This window comes from Barbus barbus, assembly GCF_936440315.1.
Source record: "Barbus barbus genome assembly, chromosome: 6".
NCBI lineage: Eukaryota > Metazoa > Chordata > Actinopteri > Cypriniformes > Cyprinidae > Barbus > Barbus barbus.
In genome coordinates this window covers 12354321-12366934 of record NC_136734.1, presented here as the reverse complement: position 1 = coordinate 12366934, position 12614 = coordinate 12354321, and the positions used below count along the sequence as shown (strand labels likewise).

General features: G+C 37.9%; 1 long non-coding RNA gene across 2 annotated transcripts in view; it reads right to left on the bottom strand.

The window, feature by feature from the left end:
• LOC306870868 overlaps positions 1–12614 on the bottom strand; it is a 1223475-nt gene that overhangs the window by 1191278 nt on the left and 19583 nt on the right. The window lies entirely within an intron of this gene.

The window sequence follows — 12614 nt, the reverse complement described above, 5'->3', positions numbered from 1 at the left end:
TATTGATCTCAACAGCCTGTAATCTCTTTTACATTGTGAAAGCACAATAGAATATCCCACAACAAAATACTAAAGGAGCATGAGATCTATATATCGAAACCAACCAAATAATGGTATAGCAAAATAACTATAAAAACATAAATTGACTAATCAGTTTTCAAATAGGAAGGGAAAAACTTCCCATATCTTTTGTTACGGACAGCAAAGGTTGCATGTCGAATTGACCCTTCGCAAAAACCCGCCCGCCTTGGTGCACTCACACCACACATGCTCTCATGTGAAAGATACATAGCGGAGGAACGAGTATACTGACAATGCACCTACAGGCAAGACAGAGCAAGTTACTTTTGGTGCAAAACAGTCTCAGCTTTCAAATTTTGAATTGAAATTTGATTTGATACATTTTAATTTAATTCAAACAATAAATACCATATTGTGGCTCTTTAATCTGTGTCCTGACAGATCGCTGTAGAGCCTCAGTTCAAGCAGATCAGTTTAGATCATGTTTATTTCGTGCTATAGTTAAGAGGAAGAGATGAATGTACATCAGAAGGCATCTTGTTACAACCACAGAAAGACATCAATACACACCATTTTTCAATTTCAAAGTCCATCAATGTTAATCTAATTTCCTGTCTGGTTTGTTTGTCAGACAAAAATTTTAGATTCAGCATTAAGATTTGTTCAGATCGGATGTCAGTCCAATTCCCGGCAAAGGGTCAATTACACACAACAGTAATTTGGTGTCAGTTCATCTAGCACTTAGCAGGCAAAGGAGGCAGATGCCAAAATGTGACATGCCCTGTGATGTCTGTGTTTCACTACTAAATATTGCCTGTCGAGAGCATGACATCCTCACACACAATTATCAATCTCAGTAGATTGTTTACCTGTTAAGATTGGTATCTTGTCAATGTCTGATCTGTTCCTCACCTCTGCCCTCAGGATGCCTTGAGTGTGAATGCAAGGCTGTTTTGTGTGTGCGTTTCATAGGTAGAAGTGTGGGAGAATGGGACGGCAGGTAGATGGCAAGAGTGCGATTTCCATTTTCCGGATGGACACAGCCAAGAGGAACCCTGAACCCAAGAGAAATACAGAAATCTAACTAATGTAAATAGAGGAATATACAGATACATATACTTTATCAGAGCCACTTACACTTAAATAGTATTTTTCTCTGATATCTAAATTTCAATCTTCAATAAAGAATTAAAATAAATTCAATAATTATTAAAATAAAGTTTTATTAGCCTAATTAGTCAGGGCTCCACAGTCAATGCATATAATGGTTTACTAAATACACTTTCTCATATGCCCTGTCTAGTTGTTCAGTATGTATTTACTGTGACTTCTCTGTGACTACTTTTCTGTGACTTCTCCCAAACATTAGGCAGATGTCAGTATCCATCTCTCAAATTGTGTACTATGAGTTCATGATTACTTTATTATAAAGGGGTTTTACCTATAACGTGGTTTAGGTTGGCTGAGGGGTCTCAGGTGTGGAGGAAAAGGGGGCATGTTTCTCACCTCATTTCTATAAATCACCTGATCACCATCATGCTGCAGGTAAAACAGATTTTTATGGATAAATTTATAAATTATGAAGGAATTTCTGTAAATAGGTGATATATCAATAATAATAACAACTGTCAAAAAGCTAAATATTTATTTTGATATTATACATAACTGCCTAAACCCAAAAATTGGTAAGAAGAGGAAGCATCATTTTGAATAAACAGCTATTACAACCCAAGTATATTCATAATGTCAAGTTAAAAGTTCTTCCATGAAAAAGATCTAAAGGCTTATATTGATACAAGCCCTCTATTATATTAAAACAAGTCCTTGCATAAACTAGAAACTACTCAAGATTTCTCTATATACACAGGATGACAAAATATTCAAATCCTACTGTTGCGAAAGTGCCACATGAGTCTATGGAGAAACTGAATATGGCTCTGGAATTATCAGTCTCCAGTGGTCTACAGGCAGGATCCAACAGAGCTGTGTGATTGGGGTTTACTGGGGGAGAAACACCAGCTGTGTCGACCATCACCACCATTCTTCCATCAGGCAGACACACTGTACATAGAAGAAACAAAGCAAAAAGAGGAAACCAGCTCCTCCAGGATACATTCCAATGTTTACTGCACTATAAACATTCATAACTGTGTTCAATGACCTCAAAATTGCCTTCGCTATTCATATTCAGTGTCTGCATAATTTTTAAAAGTGCAAAATGCAAAAAAATGCAGAAAAGCTATGTTTCCATCACCCTGTTTTTAATGCGCAATTTGATGCATTGCATCAGGGCCGGCCCAAGCCTTTATAGGGCCTTAAGCAGAATTTTATTTGGGGGACCCTCGGTGCCGCCAATACAACTGGTTATTGTCAAAGCTGGATTATTCACACACTATAAATCTAACACGCCCATTATCAGTTTTGTTTGTTGTAGCGGTTGCACTTTTGTATAATTACCACTGTCCATTGACATATAACACGACTATAAAATAAAATAAAATAAACGGTCATTTTCATGTAGACTACTCTTGGGGGCCCTCTGGTGGCCCTAAGCAGCCACTTAGTTCGCTTATGCCTTGGGCCGGCTCTGTATTGCATAAGAACCGAGTGATGGAAATTACAAATTTCGAAAGAAAATCCCTTAATTTGCAAAAAAGTTAATACGTTCGCTTGAGGTGGTTTTTGAAAAACAGTTCATGCGAATAATTGTAGATGGAAATGCTTTTGCTGAATAAATTCCTCCACGCATAGCAAAAAAAAAAAAAAAAAAAAAAATCATGTGACTTTGCGCTATAGGTTGTTATAACCTGACTAACCAGTGGACCAACACCCAGCATCTGAGATGTTAATGTCACTTTGAAATGCTTGAGCATAGTCTGCCGTCAAAGTATTTCTGTATAATTGCCTCCCAGAACTATCTTGCACGACTGCGTTCCAAGCAGCAGGCGTCCACAAAAGCAATGACCGCATTTATTATTTTGTCTGCTTGCTCTGAGGCACAAGTAATTTATTATATAGAACCTTATATTCAGTGGCTTCTCTTACTCTTCTGAGCGATTTTGCCAGTTTATAAGAAAGTGACAATTTAGTTCTCTGACTCTTTGGATGGAAACAATGCTTTTTATGCAGCATTCCAGTTTTGTGCCCAAGTTAAATTCGCAAATTTGGATGGAAACCCAGCTAGTGTCAAACATCTTTGCATGTGAAATAAGCCACAACGGCTACAGGTCCCAGGTTTGCCGCCAAGTTCAATATAGTTTGCAAATCACATTTCAGAACAAGCCCTTTTTATTTATCTTCTGGATAGAGTTACAGTATGTATAGATGAAGTGTCCATTAAGTGTACAGTGGTTTGTAAAAATTACCCAATAACTCTCTCACAGGGAACACACAGCGCTGCACGTGAGTCTGTTCTTCTGCTGTTTCCAGATGAACTAAACTCACCAGCACACTCACTAACAGACCTTGCAGTCCCAAGCCCTAAGAGACAGAGGAAAGCATTACATTGGTATGAACTGTAAGTGTTAAATAATTTTAACACTGGAAATTCAACCATATTGTTACATGACTCAGGTCTCAGTTCTTCCGTGTACCTCATAGGCCATGCCAGGGGCATAGAGTGGAACTTCCAGGCTAAGGTAAAGCTCGTGGGGATCCAGAGAGAATCCCCCAAGCTCCACCAGCTCCCAGTCAAGCCTCATCCTTCCTACATACAAACTCCACTCAGAGGAGTCTATATTACCGTAGTAAGCCAATGTACGCACACCTCGGACTGTACACTCTCCTTCAAGCTTCGGCAAGACTGAGAGACAAAAAAAATGCATTTTAGAATTGCTCTATTCAAGAAGGGCACATTCAATGCTGCCTTAGCAGCTCACCTAGGACTTGTTCTTGTTTTTTTTTGTATGCACCATTTTTAGGAGACTTTCATACTGGCAATTGAATTCAAATTGGACCATAGTTCCCATGAATAACTGGTAATCTGAACACTATCATGAGGACCACAATACTGAACCAGAGACTACATGTAGGAGGTGGTTTGAGTTTGGTTGCACTGGTACTCAGTTGTGCACCTCAGTGTACTTTTGCATTACATTGTAAAATAGTATGCAATAACATTTATTGTAGGATTTTTTTTAATTTTTTTATAATCATAACTGGATTCTGCCTTATTGGAACCACACTTGTCCCGATCTATAAAACTCACACCTAAGGCCAATTCAAACTCGACTCAGTTGTGTCAAATGCTAAATCAAAGGCTTCTTTTCCAATTTTGTCTGGCTTAACAAGACAATGGAGAGCAGAGATAGCGTAAATAAATATCCTTTGGCAAGTAGAATTTTTTCATCTTTAATCTAGTTTTAATTTACTGCTTTTATTTTTTCATTACTTTAAATGAGAGGGCCATTACATACCTACATCCTGTAGTTCTGCCTCAACAGTAGCAGAATGGTTGTAGATATCTCCATCAGGAAACAGGATGAAAGAGAAGACCCCATAAAGAGTATACCTCCTAAACCTGTCTCCCAAATACTAAACCAGTAGAGAGGGAGAGAAGCATTCCTTATTAAAAAAATAAATAAATAAAAAGACTTGTAAACCAGTGTATGTGGTATATCACCTTTTGTGGGATGAGTGGATGAGAGAAGGGCATCTGAAACAGATACATGTAGGTGTTGTTGGGAAAAGGACTTTGAGAGAGACGAACTCCATTTCTTTCCATTTCTTCCCAGAGTACTGGCTGACCTGCTACAGTCACATTTCCCAAAGAAACATCATGAGGAAAACAGCACAAGGCAATGGAAAACTCCCTCTGTGAAGGCACAGTCTCTACAGTGGCAAAAAGACACACACACACACGTCAGATGATCTTGTCTTCTGTAGTAGGCAGATTTTTGCCAGAATGCTAAGTGGACCAGACTCTATGGTGATAGTCGAAATTCTGGCTATAAAAGACAAAAGTAGAAGTTAGAGAACAGTGTGTAAGAGGATTGGTTTGTGTTCTCACTGTTAATAAGTGTAATTGGTCGGGGCAGGTGATCAATAAAAAGTGCTCTGAATGTCCGCTGCTGAGTCAGACTCCATGCTGTATCCTCCCATGTGCGCAGCAGGAACACATCCACAAAATATGACTGAGAGTACAGTCCATCAATCACGTGACTCTGACCAAGAACAGGAGAAAGATGGTTGATAGCAGAAACATTAAATTAAAAATGTTTCTATTTGGACAATGGAAAATGTGATTGTGATATGCGAGTGTAAATGATCTCTAGGGTACCTTTATGATTCCTCCTTCAGCTCCAAAAGGAATACGTATCTCCAAAGTTCTGTTGTTGTTGTGAATCATGTAACCACGCTGGTGGGCAACACACTCAGACAGGTACCGCCCCCCAACACCCAACTTAAGACCCTTTTCTATGAAGGGAAGATGGACCACAGTGGGAAGGTCACGTGGGAGAGACCACAATATATCAGAATCATCAATTCGAGCCTGACCTAAAAGAGGGGATTTTAGAGGCAGGTGAGCTGGAAAAGAATTTAGGGGCTCAGTGGAACATTTGCATGAAAAATAATTAGGTTTAGACTAATTAGGTTTACGTACAACAGTTTATGAGCTACATAATTAGCCTATTTAGTCAAAAATGGAAGTCAGTAAGAGTATCATACCAATGGTGCAGGACACTGACATGTCCACCGTCAAAAGGGTCCATTTAAGCTTGTATAAGATGGTGGCACTGACCACTTCCATGTCAGTCTCACCCCACTGAAACCATTCAGACAAAATTAGTTTTTCATAACAGCTCAGGCTTGCATACCAGGGAACATCAGCACAGACTTAATGGACTGTCCACCCAAAAATAAAAAATTCTGGCATAATTACTCACCCCTCATGTTAATCCAAACCTGCATGACTTTCTTCTGCGGATCATAAGTGCATAGAAGCTGATTAAATTACATTATATGGAAAAAAAAAATATCTAGAATAATATCTTTAAAAATATTTTCTTTTGTTACACAGAAGAAATTTTGGAATGACATGAGAGTTAGTAAATGACATGATTGTCATTTTTGGGTGGAGCATCCTTCAGTTTACAACTATTAAAGCAGTGTCAAAGATTCAATACAAGATTAATTATATCAGTTTAAGGGTAGAATACACTACACAACCTTTAAAATCAGAACAGATTTAGTGTTATACCCATAGATAACTCTTGGCATAGATAACACTAGGCATAACATTGAACTCATTGCTAGGAGACGCATGCTAAATGAAAACATTGTGTCTTCTAAAATCAGCTTTAGATTTCAAACATGTTTAATTATCCTCCAAATGGATGCAATTATGTATAAATGTTGGAGTCTGTGTTCACCAAACACTACACACAAAAAAAAAAAAAAGTCAGCCAGAATTCTCACAGAAAATCACATCCAGACTACAAAAAGTGTTGTGTCATAACATAATCATTGTCAAAAACGTGGAGAAAAATCATCTAACTGGAGTCAGTGTCTAGATGGCTTTAGTAATCTCTGCTTTATCCTTGGCGTTATTCTCGACCTGTAGCGTGTATGCCAGTTTGGATCCATAGGCACAACGTAGGAGAATGCGAGAGCTCGTGGTGTTAATGTGGTAGCCCAGCAAGTGTGCCATTTTTAATGGAACAGTCTCCTCCCTCATTCCACCTTCCTCATTGAGCGCTGGTATGCGGAACACCACCCTCCATTCCTTCAGACCCTTACCCAACTCCTAAGAATACCAGAAAACATCATATGAATTGATAGCTTATGGTCCTCAATAAACACACACACAGTAAACACTGTAAAAACACTGCCACAGTTGCCTATGGCTTACTTAGTTGGGGACGCGTGACTGATTGCACAGACACTATTGTAAGAGAACTGAACTGGATGATGACGTCACTGAATCAATGAATTTACTTTAACTGAAAAATGACTTAGTTTTTAAATAATGCAAGAGGACAATAACAATTTTCCTGTAAAGGCTCTGCACCCTTTACCTAAATTCGTTACTTCAGACTTATGTGCCCTCTAGAAGCTTGCATTCTGCAAGTGAATCTCTCTTTATTGTGCTATCCCAAAGAGGTACAAAATCACTTTCACGGACATTTACTTTAAATGTTTCCTCCTTGTGGAATGACCTTGCCCAACTCAATCCGAGCAACTAAGTCCTTAGCAATCTTCAAAAATCTGCAAAAAACACATCTCTTCCATCTTTATTTGACACTAACTCTAGCACTCTCTATTCTAATTTTATTATTTAAGAAAAAATTGCCCCTTTTAGACTTGCACTCTATTCATTTACTAACTGCTTGTTTTCTTAAAAAACAAAAAAAAAAACAACTAACACTAGCTATCACTATTCTTTTTGTTTACGCCTTTCTTTTGATTCATTATACAGTTAACAAAAGCAAAAAAAGGCCTGTAACATTAGCTTGCTCTATGTTTCTACTCGATCTGTTAAACCTTGCTACGTGTACTGCGTTGGGCTAACTGAGACTTGTTATAGCACTTGCATTTTATTGCTCTTTTGTTGGTTTTGATTGCTTCCACGTCCTCATTTGTAAGTCGCTTTGGATAAAAGCATCTGCTAAATGACTAAATGTATAATGTAAGATACAATTCAGCTGTTTTAAATGAAAAATACAGTAGCTGGCTGTAAAACAGCTTGATGAGAGTTTAACATTTTCCAAATAAAATTAGCACTCATTTAAGCTACAATTTTGAGAAATATAGGTTATGGCTTTAATTAAAATCTGTGGCATTACTATGATGTCGTAATACTTACTATGATTGAAAATGACTTATAATATTGAGGTCATATATCACCCAGTTTAAGTTAAACGGGGAGCTGCTAAAAAGGCAACGCATTATGATTTAATCCTTCAGTGAGCAAGCCAGAGGTTTTTGTTGTAACAGGTTAAAAAATAAAAAAATAAACTTGGGAGAACCCTGTTCTACGCGAGAAGAGCCAGTTCTCCTCTGGCTACATAGCAAGCCTGGTTTAATCAATGGCACAAGTCTGGCTTAATTCTGTTAATTTTCAGAATTAGCAGTCGTGGCCTAATGGATAGAGAGTTGAACTTGTAACCCGAAGGTCGTGGGTTCAAGTCTCAGGTCCGGCAGGGATTGTAGGTGGGGGAAGTGAATAACCAACACTCTCTCCACCCTCAATACCACGACTGAGGTGAGACCCTTGAGCAAAGCACCGAACCCCCAACTGCTCCCCGGGCGCCGCAGCAATGGCTGCCCACTGCTCCGGGTGTATGTTCACTACTGTGTGTACACTTGGATGGGTTAAATGCAGAGCACAAAGTCCGAGTATGGGTCACCATACTTGGCCACACACCACTTCCCTTTCCCCTTAATTCAGTTCACAGGTGCTGCTAGCAATGACAAAGTGGATAATTCAGATTCATTAAATCCAAACAGTAAAAATTCACACATGGTCTCTTACCACAGGGGCTGGTGTTACCAATGCTGTGCCTATGTGATTATCAGGAGGCAGCAGTTTCAGCACAGACACCTGGGGGTGGGGGGAGCATCATGGGACTTGTGTTTCCACAATGTTTTGTTTATATCAGGAAATTTACACTTCATAATACAAAAGATAAGAGATTTGTTTCACCTCCATGTAGTTCTGCTCACAGACGAGCTCCCGAGGTGCCCATGGGACCTGGAGAGAGCAGGTGAGCAGTAAAGGGTAGGATTTCTCCTCCTCATTTGAGTCCTGATTTATAAACCACACCATTAACCGAAATTCAGTCTCCCTCTGAAACAACAAATATTCAACACTGCTAACTGTTGTGCTGTAAAGTTGATCAATTAACATACAATGTAACTTTAAAAAATATCCTGTTAAAAAAAGAATGATAAGCAAATTAAAAAGATACAGCAGTTGTGGTTGATGGAAATTCACTGTAAAAAATAATATGCTAATAATGCTTCACATATTATGTGATGGAATATTGGTGCCTGTATATTTCACTTATAAATGTACATTTCATCAAGTGATATAATCTTTAAAGGGGACCTATTATGCTCCTTTTACAAGATGTAAAATAAGTCTCTGATATCCCCAGAGTGTGTCTGTGAAGTTTTAGCTCAAAATACCTGGCAGATAATTTTTTATAGCTTGTTAAAATTGCCACTTTTTGGCTGTGAGCCAAAACACTCGGATTTTGAGTATGTTGCTTTAATGCAAATGAGCTGGTGCTCCCAGAGACAAGGGTGGAGCTTCAAGTGCTCGAGCTCTGGCATTAACAGTGCTAGCCTTTGCAAATAAATATTCCACTATTAGTACAAGCTTGTTATCTTTACAGAAAATGTACTCCGTTTCAAAGTCAGTCATCTGATTATACTGTGCGTAATAAATTCGCATTTGTGAATTACACAGACAGGGAGCATGGTGCGATAAAAATAACAACATAGCTGGTCTCATGGTGCATGGCATATATCACAAACTTTATAAGTCCCACTCATGATTATGAGCTCAACAAATTCAAGTGATCAACTCACATTGCTTTCATATGCAACTTTTAACCACCACATTCCTATTCACGATCATTCATGAAGACAGCACCAGTGAAAGCAGACAGAGACAATGGTAGCTTTAGCATCATTAGCCTTACAGAGTGCCAAGAAGCGCTTTCAGAAGGGCAATTTGGAAAACAAATGCGTGATACTTCCTTTGTCTGAAGCTGACGTTAGCACACAAAGCATTGGTATTGATCCCTACACATATTGGGGACTTTCTTCCAGGATATTTCCTTAGACAATGAAACTTAACCATAGCGGCTCGGATGGAGGGAGTCTATGGAGACTCCTACGTTCATTAGTACATCCCAAAACACAACACTTGAAATGCCTCTTTGGTGCTAACACTGTATATCTCCAGCAGCTAAAGCAAGTGATCAGTAATGGCAGAGGTGGACCACAGCTTCTCTTCTTCTTCTATAAGGATTTAATGGCGGTTGGCAAACCAACTTAATACCACAGCTTCTCACTCAGGGTTTCTATGCTTATAGGGCAGCGTCACAAATGGGTGGGACTTTTTCCCCTCTGTGACGTGAACAGAGGGATAATCTGAAACAGCTTGTCTGGAGAGACTGTTTATTATTTTTTTTAGATTATAAAAAAAGTGAGTGGGTGGATTTTTACCATTATAGGCTGGTTGTTTTCACACACTGCAGCCACACTACTGTGTTCAAACACCTTATAAAAGTGATTTTTGCAAAATAGGTCCCCTTTAAAAAAAAAAAAAAAAAAAAAATTTACTTGAATTTCCAAAACCAGATTTAAAAAAAAATATATTGATAACCATATAATGATAATACAGGCGGTAAAACTAAAGGCAAACGACTATAAACATCCTGATTATAAAACATGGCCAATAATCATACAACCCCAGGCAAAATTTATGGAATCACCACACTTAGATGATGTTCACCTAAATAGTTTTTACTTTATAACAAATAAACTAATCACAGATGACACAAAACTATTTTTGTTTAATAATTTGACATTCTGATTATGTGAAGCATATCTCAAATAAATGAAATTAAACTCCTTTAATTAATGGAAAATTGTTTTCCATATCAAGTAGGAGAACAAAAATTATGGAATCATTCAATGTTGAGGAAAAAAATATGGAATCATCATAAAAAAAACTAAAACACAATTAGTACATTCTTGCTCCTCTTCTGGCTTTTATGATGGCCTGAATTCTTTAGGGCATGGACTTCACTAATGAAAAACAATATTATTCATCAAGCTGGTTCCAACTTTCTTGAATATCAGTTGACAGATCAGCTTTGCAAGATGGTGCCTTACCATGGACCAGTTTTTTTTCAATTTCCACCATACATTTTTGTTTAAAATCAGATTGAGATCTGGACTGTTTGCTGGCCATGTCATTGAGTTGATATGCCTTTCCTGATGAAAAGCTAACACTCTTTGCTCTATGGCAAAATGCATTATCATCCTGAAAAATTACATCACCAAACTTCTTTTCAATTGATGGAATGAGAAAAGTGTCCAAAATTTCAATGTGTTGACTGTTGAGGAATGGATTGCCATTTCCCCTGGTCCTATACCGGACACGCAACCTCATATCATAAATGAGTTGGGAAATTTGATTGTTTTCTTCAGGCAGTCATCTTTATACATTTCATTAGAACGGCACCAGACAAAAGTTCCAGTAACATCTCCTTGTCCAATGCAGATTCGTGATTCATCACTGAATATCGCTTCCATCCAATCATCCACATTCCACGACTGTTTCTCTTTAGCCCACGTTACCTTGTTTTCTTCTGTTTAATTGTTAATGCTGGTTTTCGTTTGGCTTTTCTATATGTAAATCTCATTTCATTCAGCCGGTTTCTTACAGTTCTGTCACATACATTGACTCCTGTTTCTGCCCATTTGTTTTTCATTTGTTTCATTGTGCATTTTCTATTTTCAAGGCAAATTGCTTTAAGGTTTTCTATCCTGATGCTTTGAGGTCTTCCTTGATCTGCCTGTATGTTTTAATTGTATAACCTTTCCATTTTGTTTATACATGCACCTAATTTTAGAAAGAGCTGACTAAGAACATCCAACTTCTTTTGCAACATTCCATGTTGGAGTTTTATAATCCTTTCCATCATTTCACCTGACAGCTATCTTGTTGGGACCATGTTCCCTTCACATTAGCCAAGTCCAACAACTCGTTAAGGTGTGCAAGCACTCTCTTTTAACTGCTGAATAATTAGCATTTTAGATATGTGCTGGTATTTGTTTCAGAAATGCAAATTACAAGCTGATTCCATAATTTTTTCCTCAACATGGAATGATTCCATAATTTTTTCCTCTACTTGATATGGAAAATAATTTCCCATTAAGTAAATGTTTAATTACATTTGTTTGAAGTATGTTTCACATAAACAGTGTTGAATTATTTAAAACAAAAATTGGTTTGTGCTATATCTGTGATTTGTTTATTTATTATAAAGTAAAATATTTGGGCGATCATCTTAGTGTGGTGATTCCATATTTTTTGCCAGGGGTTGTATATAGACCGTGCACGAGGACATATACATGAAGTCAAAACACCTTCAAGCGAACACAGCACTAAAACAATGCAATAAACATTAACTAAACACAAAAATATATTACTCATAACAAAATAAATCATATGCCACAAGGATTTTCACAAATGATATGGTAATTCATAGTTTTTACTTGGAAAAAGTACACTTTCTGTAAAACAGTCACATTTAATGCTAAGACAGTTTACAGTTAACCAATGTTTGGAAGAGATATTTTAGATGACCTTTCTTGAGTGTCTCTCACCTGGTTCTCCACCAGACAGGCCAGATAGGAAACACGCAGCAGCAGGTCACCCCAGGAGTCAAGAGCCATAATATAGCCACACTCTGCTGCCCACTGACCAGAAACCTCATGGACTTCAGAGTCTGCCGTAAGAGTAAAGACAATTAGATAATTTCAACTAAAAGATGTAGGGTGAATTGGGGGTAATCAGGGCAATGTTGGACATTTAAACTGACTTTTTTTTTTTGCACCATAAGTCGGTCTAC